At 44.9% G+C, this 10,763-nt stretch overlaps 1 pseudogene; it reads left to right on the top strand.

The window, feature by feature from the left end:
• Positions 1 to 2,802: 2,802 nt before the first annotated feature.
• Positions 2,803 to 10,763, top strand: LOC108405959 (large ribosomal subunit protein eL8 pseudogene; annotated as a pseudogene).

Genomic DNA, 10,763 nt, shown 5'->3' with positions numbered 1-10,763 from the left:
GGATCACGGCCCCACCACAAGATGGCGCCTGTCAAGGGGCGCCCCGGAGCCTCCTGTGCCTCCATGGGCGACCTCCCCCGCCCGGGGAGACCGCGTCAGAACAGTGAAGGCCGGCCCAAGCCCCGCACTGTGTCCCGAGGCTTTCGGCACCTCCCACGTTCTTCGCGGACCCCGCTATCCACACCCCCCCCACCAGCCTAGCCTCCCACTAAACCTCCCTGCCTCCAGGTGGAGTCCTCTCCATCCCATCCTCCACTGACCACCGGAATGGCTTACGACTTTCTGAAATAGACATTGTCCTCTCACACACACCTCTTGAACACCGTGACCTCCCCCTGCTCCATCACCTACAGGAGGAAGTCCAAGCTCCTCTGACGGCTGCTGAGGCCCCTGTGAATTCAGTCCTTCTCCCCACAGTCTCCATTCCTACTCTCCCCCACTCTTCTGTAATACCCCCCTGCACCACGGTGGTGTTAGCTGCCCCGCAGCACCTGCCTTTTTACCCCTCGGTGCCTACTTGTGTGTCTCTGTTCTTCTAGGCTGGAATAACACCCCCTCCAGGAAGTGGACTCCGGCCTAACCAGCTTGCCCAGGCATGATCCCATTTTGCATGATCCGTGGCCGTCTGGGGACACCCCCATGTGAGCACCTTCTCTGGTATTGCCCCTCCTGGGTAGTGTGTAGGCGGTAGGAGGGGTGGACCTTGGGCAGGAGGAGGAGGCTGTTGCTTGCTCCTAGGCTGCAGTGTGGAGCAGAAGGAAGTGACTAGCAAGCAGCATCTTGGGAGAGAAATGAAATCAAAGTCAGAATGACTGTCCTGCTGAGTCATCGGTGGAACAAGGCAGCAGAGGGGAGAGCCACATGCAGGGCAAATGACAGGCCTCAGGGGACCTAGACACCAGAGAAGGCCGGACATGGAAGTCAAGCAGTGGATCCCGGAACCTGGCTACTCAAGTGTGGTCCGTGAACCAGCACCACCAGCAGCAGGATACACACCCACTAGCCCAGAAGGGAAGCTCCGTCTCGAGGGCTTCCCTGCACTGAAGAGAGTAAATGCCCAGCTTTCCATGGGAATCTTGATCCACGCCTGGCTACCCTGAGCTCCCAGGGCTGTGCTGGAGTTTCTGACTATGGATCTGTCAGTCCTCAGAGAAGGCACTGCATCTTGGGTGTCTATGTCCACAGTGACTAGTGTGTCGCCATCACAACATGAGGGCACATTAGCATCCTGTATGCACGGGGCCAGAAATAGTCTCCCAGATTTTCCAAATTGGCTGCTAACAGAAGGGACACTTTTGGTCAACTCTGATTCATTTCTGTTACTTATTGTTGCTATGAAATCAAGACATGTTTGTTGTGGATGTCTTAGAAAATAAAGAAGAAATTTAAAAACTCATCTATATGCTCACAATCCATTGACAACCACTACTACAGTTTTACAGCATTACTATTTTTTTCTAATCTTTATGGATGTTCATTATTCTTTCTAAGTAGTTTATATTACATTCATATAACAGGTTTATCACTGGTGACAGTGGCTCTACAGCAGTGGTTTTCAAACTCCCACAGTCCAACAGTCCATAGTAAGAAACATGCTCTATTGCAACCACATACATACATATAACAGAAATAAAAGTTCCATTAAACAATGCTCATCCTTAATACTGTGCACTTCAATATTTTCTACTCTATTATATCCTTTATTTATGAAAATAAAATGCTGATTGCAATGCATGTCCAGAAACTAAACTCAGTTTACCCAAGTACCATCATTTCCATGCCACTGCAGGAAAATAGTTCATCTTTCTATCTTAAGGAAACTTCGCCTCTTCTGATTAAACATTGTCTGTCTTAGGAACTTTTTTTTAATTTTGGAAAAATATACATAACATAAAATTTACCATTTCCACAATGTTTAAGTGTATAGTTCTGTGCCATCAAGGACATCCACACTGTGTGTGGCCTAATCATTGTCTGTCTCCAGAGCTCTCTTCATCTTCCCAAACAGAAGGTCTCCCTGTCAAACACTAATTCCTAGCTCACTCCCCTCAGACCCTGCATCCGCCCTTCTACTTCTGCTCCACTGAAGTGGATGACAGTAGGGTCCCCATATAAGAGAAATCATACAATATCTGTCCCTTTGTGACTGGCTTGTTTCACTGAGCATAGTGTCTTCAAGTTTTATCCTTGTTGCAGCATGTGCCATAATGTCCTTCTTTAAGGCTGAGTAATATTTCACTGTGTGTAGGTGCCACATTTTGTTTATCCATTCATCTGTTGATGGACTCTTAAGTTGCTTCCACATTTTAGCTCTTGTGAATAATGCTGCAATGAACATGGGTGTACAAATATCTGTTCTACTCTCTCTTTTTACTTTTTAAAAATATATATCCAGGAGTGGAATATATATCCAGAAGCAGATCATATGGTAACTTTATGCTTAATTTTTTTGAGGAATTGTCATATCATTTTCCACAGTGGCTTTACCACTTTATATTCCCAGCAGCATGCACAGGGTTCCAATTTTTCCACAACCTCACCAACACTTGTTATTTTCTGATTTTTTGATGATAGCCATCCTAATTTGTGTGAGATGGTATCTCATTATGGTTTTGATTAGCATTTCCCTAATGATTACTGATGTTAAGCATCTTTTTATGTGATTATTCACCAGTTGTATATTCTCTTTGAACAATTGTCTGTTCATGTCTTCTGCACTTTTTAAATTTGGATTGTTTTATTATTGTTGAGTTCCTATCCAAGAATTCACTCAATTTCACTCAATTTCATTCCATTAGAAAGATGGAATCCTGTGGCTTGGCCCCTGCTGTTGTGAAAAAGCAGGAAGCCAAGGTGGTGGTAAATCCTCAGTTTAAGAAAAGGTGTGAGAGTTTTGGCATTGGACAGAATGGCCAGCCCAGAAGGGACCTCACTCATTTTGTCAGTGGCCCCACCACATCCAGCTGCAGCGGCAAAGGGTCGTCCTACACTCGCGGCTGAATGTGCCTCCTGCCATTAGCCGCTTCACTCAGGTCTTGGACTGCTACACAGCTACCCAACTGCTAAGCTGTTTGGCCCAAAAGTGCAGACCATAGACAAAGCAAGAGAACGTAGAGGTTGTTGGCACAGCTAAGAAGAAAGCTGCTGGCAAAAGGGATGTCCCCACTAAGATGTCACCTGCCCTTTGAGTTAATACTCAATCCCTGTCCTTTGGGTTAATACTGTCACCACCTTGGTGAAGAGTAGAAAGGCCCCTCTGGTGATTGCCCATGGTGTGGATTCCATTGGGCTGGCTGTCTTCCCACCTGTCCTAAGATGTGAGCTCCCTATCCCATCACCGAGGGGAAGGTCGGGCTGGGGCATCTAGTCGACAGGGAGACACGCACCACCGTCACCCTCACATAGCTTAGCATGCAAGACCCAGGAGCTTGGCCACGCTGGCAAAAGCCATCAGGACAAACCAATGACAGGTGAGCTCTGCTGTCACTGGGGAAGCAATGTTCTGGGTCCAAAATCTAGGGATTGAATTGCCAACCTGGAAAAGGCAAAGGAGAAAGAATTTGCTACCAAACTGGGTGAAATTCTCCTTCAAAAAAAAGTTCAAATCCCCTCAATTATTTTGCCTTCCCCTTTTCCTTCTCCCTGGGGTAGCATCTGGGTGCAAATTTAGGCCAGCGCAGGTAGCTGTAGTAAATACACCCCTATGTATGTAGGGCAGAAGTCTGTGTCTTGCTCACATGAAATCCCAAGTGCACATCCCAGGTCAGCAGGCGGTGCTTCCACAAGATAACTCAGGGTGCCCTCTGTCTCAGGGCTCTGCCTTTCTCTAGGACCTCATTGCCATCTGCCTCAACTGTGTGGGTAGGACGTGTCTGTGGAGGGCACACCTGTTTCTAAAAAGCCCTGACCTGGACATGCAAACACTTGTGCTCACATTCTAGTCACCACCAGCCACCCCTGACTGGGAGGAAGCCTGGGAAATCCAGCCCTTTGGAAGGAGAGAAAAACATTTTTGGTGAACAGTTCCAATCCCCACTACTCACAGAGCCTGGGGGGAGACTGTCACCACCGCAGCCCCAGCCACCTCTGGCCTTGCTGCGATGCCCCTTCCACTTGTCCCTGCTGTCACCACCCCTGCCTCAGCTATTCTGACGCAACTGGCCTGGCCCGGCCTTCTGGTCCCCGCTCCTCAGATCAGCCCTGCGTCAGCTCGGTCCTGCAGCCACTACCCAGTGCTCATTTCTCATGGCCCAAGACACATACCCCGCTAGGCATGGGGTGTGTTATCTCCCCGAAACCAGTGCAGGCTGTGAGGACCTAGTGGATGTTGTCCCAGCCTGGTTGTACCTTCCTGACCTCCCCAGATGGGGAGTGGCCACCTCAAGGTGGTGCTATTCCAGAGAAGTCTTGTCACTCAAATGATTCCCAAGACTTTCTTGATCTTTTCTCAATTGTTTTTCCCCAAGGAGGGAGTGATTAGGCCTAAAGCTCATTTAAAACAACCAGCCACCCTCTCCCTTCTGTTCTCCACAGCTCTCTCCTGGATCTTACAAATAAAATGTTCTTTGATTTCAGGCAGTTGTGCTCATGAACAGTTTAAAAAATCCATTTAGTGCTTCAAATGCCTTTTTCCCCTGGGCATAGGTTCTTCCCTTCCTCCATGCCACACACTGTAGAGCAAATCACAGTGGAAAGAACAGCAAAGCAGACTGTGTTCAAGCAGGAGCCCCTATGGATATCCAGAGACAGGGGAGACAAAAGCAAGGGCACCGGGGGACATGTAAGCCCCGGACACCCACCGCAAACAGTAACCACGGCTTAACGACTGGCAGATTAACATAAACCTCACACAGAAGACCTATCTACCTCACATCCTATTACCTGAAACATCATTTCTAGTTTCTAACGAAAACTACAAGGCATACTAAAACCCAAAAACGTAGCTTGAAGAGACAGAACAAGCATCAGAAGCAGACTCAGCTATGGCAGAGATGCTGGAATTATCAGACCAGAAATTTAAAATAACTGCGATTTACATGCCACGGGCTCTGACAGGAAAAGTGGACAACATGCAAGAACAGACGGGCAGTGTAAGCAGAGAGCCAGAAACTCTAAGGAAAGACTCTAAAGGAAATGCCAGAAATAAGAAAAACCTTGTAGTAGAAATGAAGAAAGCCTTTAGTGGGCTTTTCAGTAGACTGGACTTGGCCGAAGAAAGAATCAGTGAGTCTGAAGATACGTCAAAACACAGTTTCAATTGCTTCTTATTTTGTATTAGCTGTTTGTAGTTCTTATTCTGCAAATTATCTGCTTTTTCCTGCCAACTCAAGCTCTGTGAGACACCATTTCCTTTCCTTTGGGTCAATATATGATTCTGAGAGAAAACTTGACTAAAATATATCTGTGTTGGGGGCAAGTGAACAGACACACACAGAAAAGAATAATATGAGGAAAAACCAATGAGAGAAAGAGAAAAAACAATTAGAAATTACATTAATAAAGTATAAGAAGCTATGAAGTCCAATCACAGAAAGAGAAAGAAAATAAACCAGAAATACAAATCCACAAATAGATCAAGGCACAGAGATGATACTGAAAAAACAGCAGAGTACCCAAAGTCACATAAATCAAATAAAAACTGCTATTGTTAGAACTGAAATTCAAGGATGCAGGGGAGTACATGCAAATGCACAGAGCAGGGGTAGTAGCAAGCGCACCTGAAATTATAATGCAAGCGTGTAGATGGGTAGTATGCTGTAGTGTAAGAACATGGCCACTGAACTAGCCTGTGCTTCACATGCAAGTGTGTCGCTTAATAGATGCATGAACTTTATTAAATAAATTAACTGCTGTGCCCATCCCACAACTCTCCAATGGGGAGAACAATGGTACCTACCTCAAACCATTGTTGAGAATTAAATGTTTTACAGGGTATAAAGCACTAAAAGAATACCCGGCATATAATATTTTAGCTGTTATTATTACTACAATATATCTTTTAGACCACAAGATTCTGGAAAACAAGAACTGTGTCTTGCTCATTTTTATATTCTACATACCATGTTGCCTGGCACCTAGTAAGTATTCATCTATTGAATGATAGAGAAATATAATCTTAAGACTATCACTGAGACATGGTGGCTTTGAATTCAATTTGAATAGTTGAATAAGAGCTGCCTTTCTTAAAAAAAATGATTGTAACCTTGGAGAAAATGTTCATGTAATTTTAGAATTTCCACTGTGGATTTTACCACAGCAGGGAAGGCTAGGTAGCTTGCCATTTGCCGTGGACTAATTTGATTTCATCACGAGATACCAAAAGATGAGATTTCCAAAATGGTGCAAAAATCAAACACGGCCCTTGCTGCAATTGCAATTCATATGATTGGGGATTGAAGGGCCCCCACCAGTAAGATGGCGAACTTCCGGCTTCTCTTCAGGGTCCTCGGTTCCCGTCGGCGCCACCTGAAGCCCAATCACCTCTCGCCCCCCTCCCAATCCCAGCACCTCGCCAATAGCCACCAGCCACGTAGAAGTAACACCACAATCACCCCATGCCTCTTCCTATATAACCCAGCACCTTTCCCTAATAAAGCGGATTTCTCCGGTGAATTGCTGCTGTGTGTCGCTCCTTTCCTTTCAGGGATGAAGAGGAGAGAACATTTAAAGAAGAAAGTGAAACTATACATGATGCTCTGATGAGAGGGATTTATTTTAAAGGGTCTTACATGCAAACGGGACATGAACTGGTGAGAATAGCACCAAATAGGTGGAGCTGAAATTATGGCTGCAAACATAAGCTGAAATACAATACAGAGCACAATAAAGAGATAAGTCTTTGCTTATGGCTTTTTGTTGCTTATGGCTGACAGAACACAAGTATAAAGTACAGCTCATTATCTTCTAAATTGATTCCATTTTCTATGTTCAGGAGAAACATTTTTAGACTGAAAGCTGTACAAAGAACTTTTGTAAGAAAAATGGAAACTGAAGACAGTAAAGAGATTTCACAAAATCTCAATAGAAATGAGCGCTCAGAGGTTTTTACAAAACTTAGTAGGACACCAGCTGAACACTCTGCCTGCGTGCGTTTGCTCAACTAGAAAGAACGTCCGATCTCTAGTTCAGAAGGAAAAAGCACCTGGAAGGGAGTTAAGAAGTCAGGTTTTCAGGCATGAATAAGATAGTAAGGATGGACAGGTCAGCTCTGCAAGTATGCAAACAGGTTTCAGCAAAGGAGAAAGAAAGTGGGAGAGGTAACCAAGCAGAAAGTAAGGGAGAGAGAGAGACCTGCCTGAAAACATAACTTCAAGGAGCATAACTTCAAGTAAATTCCTCACAATTGTTTTACTCCGCAGAGATCACTTAGTAAAAATATGAAGTCAACAAAACAGTCAAAGTGAAAAAACAGTACAGAAAGAAATTACAAGGGGGATGCAGCATAAGAAAACACCGAGGATCAAAACCTCACTGTTAATTAACAAATAGATTAGAAAAGCAGAAGACAGAGCTAGACACGGATGGAAACTGAAGTAACAACAAAGCTGGAACGGTCGGTACGATCCGAGAGAATGCCAATGAAAAAGACAAGAAAATTAAATTAATATTTATGTGACAAAGAACCCACACACGAATTGAGGTAGAAAACTCACAAATGAACGGAAGATGTGTTCGACAAGATAAGTCAACAGCATTTTCCTGGAAAAGAAAAAGAACAGAAGTTTGTATCAAAAGAGCACACCGTATTTCAGGAAATTTTGATATACAACACTTGAGTGTAGTTAAGCTATTGAATTTCAAGGTAAATACAGCTTCTTAAGATATCAGGCAGAAAATCAAAACACCTACAGCGCCAAACAAAACAAAACAAATCAGTATAGTCTCCAACTTACAGCACCAGCCGGTGACCAAGAAGCTGGAATAATAGCACATGGGTATTCAAAAAGGAGATGCCCCCAAGCCAGTGCATGGGCCCAGGGCCAGGTAAGCGGCGAGGCAGCGGGCAGCCATCCCCAAACACGGAAGGACCAAGGGTGGAAGAGTTCTGCTCAAAGGACCACTGGAGGGCCGGTGCGAAACAAGGCTGGTTACCAGGGGTTAAAACAGTCGCACACGTCCACAAAGTGGAATAAGAACATGCCTAACAAAAACAGAGGTGTGCACTGGGGGCAGGGAGGGGAGAGGAAAGGACTTCTTGTGTCCCTTCAGAGCCCAGAGTCAACAAACACTGTTGGAAACTGAAATATATACTTTGAAAACCCAGCAGTATTGACTCTACCCTTTTAATGTTTCTTACAATTTCTTTGTTTAAATTGTAGGTGAACTTTAAATTGCAGCGAAGACACATTTGAATTTCAAAAATTCCTTCAGTTTAATTTTCTTTTATTAAATTCAAGTAAAAGTAAATTTAATACTTATTATTAATAATGGCATTTAGTCTATCTCCCTATGCATACGGAGATGTCTGATATGATGTTCACCTCGTATTAACCGTCATTTCTGAGTGTGGAATTGGGGTGATTAAAAACTTTTATCTACTTACTGCATCTTTTGTGCTTTGTATCATAAAGGTTTTTATATAAAACATATTTATTAAACAATGGAATGAATTTTCTTTAAAAAAAAAAAGAAAGGAAGCAAAATATGCCAAGATGGTCAGTTGTGGCTTAAACTGATGGGTATATGGAATGTTAGGATTTTATTGTTTTTCATTTTAAAGGGGGTTTTACAGAGGTTGTAAGAGAATTTAGAACCACCCTAGAACAGTGAAAGTCTCCCACCTTGGACAATTTACAGTCTGGTAGTCACACTAGCCAAGATAACCAATATGAATTTTTAGAGACAATCATAGCATATAGGAAAGGGCTGGAAAGGCCAGATTTTGGAAAATGTGGATGTAATTTTCAAAAAGAGGGAGAAAATGGATTTTCCAAGCCCAACTCTGTGTATTGAAATTTATTTATCCTGAAAAGATTCTATAATGGGGGATTTTAATGAGATGCTTTATAAATGCACATAGCAATCATATATCCAAGTTTTTGAAAAAGGCCTGTGAATCGAAACCAGCTTTTATTTTTTAAAGCTTTGATAGAAAAATCAGAGAAATGTGTAAATATGCAATCTCAGGGCTTCAGCATGATGCCCTTGAGAACCCTTCAGGCCAGGGAACAGCACAGGCAGATTACTAACTCTTAAAAATGCTACACTCACAGGATAGTCGTTGGAGGTTTGATGTTGCCAGACACGGGTTGGGGGTGTCCTGGGGCTGTATCCTTAGCTGAACTCCTGTTCAATTTGAATGAAATGGAGGTGGGGTCAGAAGGTGGGGCATGAGGTTAGGAAGGATGAGTCTAGGATGCTCCTGGGTAGTTGCTTTAGGTACCGCATCTTCATCTATCACCATGACGGTGCTACACCAAGGGCACTGGGTTTCCGGCTTCCCAAGACGTTTCTGCTCACACAGAGGCAAAGGGCAACTAAAGGAAGGCCAGAAAGGTGAAGATGAGGTCAGGCTGTCAACATGAGAAGGCCAGGCACAACCCAGTGGGAGGTCCTGGGGGCACCTCTCTGGTGGTGAATATGGAGAGCCCCGCCTGTATGCCTCAGGGGCCACACCTGCCATTCAAGCTTACACAGGACTGAGGTGTCCACACCCGACCTGGCTGTTCCCTGGTGGGTGTTCTTTCCTGGTGACCAGAATGTTCCTGACCCTCCATCAGTACTCCTGCAAGCCCAGCTTATTTCTGTGTTGGAACAGCTTCCTGAGGTATGTAATCAAGCTATAGTCCATCTTGGGTGAGAGCTATTTCATTCAGGCCATGGGGATGCCTGTTTCAGAAAGTTCCGTTGTCTTGGGTGCAGCATGTTCCCCCAGAACACAGTTTCTGGCTTCCCTCTTCTGTGGTCCAGGCTGGCCCACATCTTCTCACGTGCTCAGGTGTCTGCTTCCTGAATTGCAGTTCCACTCTAGGGCTGCTTCCCTGAGACTCGGGGCCAGCCCAGTGGAGTATGGATTTACTTGCTTCGCTGTTAAACAACTGAGTTATTTCTAAACAGTGTTCCAGATATTACTGGCAGGCCCCTCAAGGTTAGGCACCATGGCTGCCCAAGGATGCACTGCTCATAAGTGGCAGAACTAGAATTTGAACCCAGGTTAGCATGACCTTAAGCTAAGTTCCTTCCACTATACAATGCTACCTGTGCCAAAAGCTAGAAACACAGACAATATATTAAATTACAGATCTGGGTTTTGGAAATACTACGGTGAATCCATCAGGATGAAATTTATTAAGGGCAGGTGTAAGTTCCGACACTGAAATTCATAAAATAAGCTGCACAGACCTAGAGCACAGCATTTCCAAGGGAAAGAAACTCCTGGGTTTATTCTTAGAAGATCCATTTGAGTCACACTGGAGACGGCCCACACGGCCCCCTCACTGAATGCCAAGGGCCTGTCACAGGTTCCCAGTGCCCCTGCCTGCATCCCAGCTGCTGAGGCTCAGCTGCAGTCCATTCTGGGCACCCAGGATGACAAAAGGACAGATTTGAGGTATCTTGGAAGGCCTGGGACGTTTAGCTGGGGAAGAGAGGTCACAGAGAATAGGACGCCTGCAGAGCTGTCCCACAAGAGGATGTGTGGACAGCAGAAGCCTATGGAGGAGTTCAGACCCATTTCCACTCAGTCTACAAACAGCCTTCCCAGAGAAGCAACGGGCCGGGTGGTGAGGCCGCCGCTTCAGGCTGGACCCCCAGACCCGCCTTAA

The sequence above is a fragment of the Manis javanica genome, chromosome 1, assembly GCF_040802235.1.
Source record: "Manis javanica isolate MJ-LG chromosome 1, MJ_LKY, whole genome shotgun sequence".
In the NCBI taxonomy this organism is placed as follows: Eukaryota; Metazoa; Chordata; class Mammalia; order Pholidota; family Manidae; genus Manis; species Manis javanica.
This window is presented reverse-complemented; position numbering and strand designations above follow the sequence as displayed.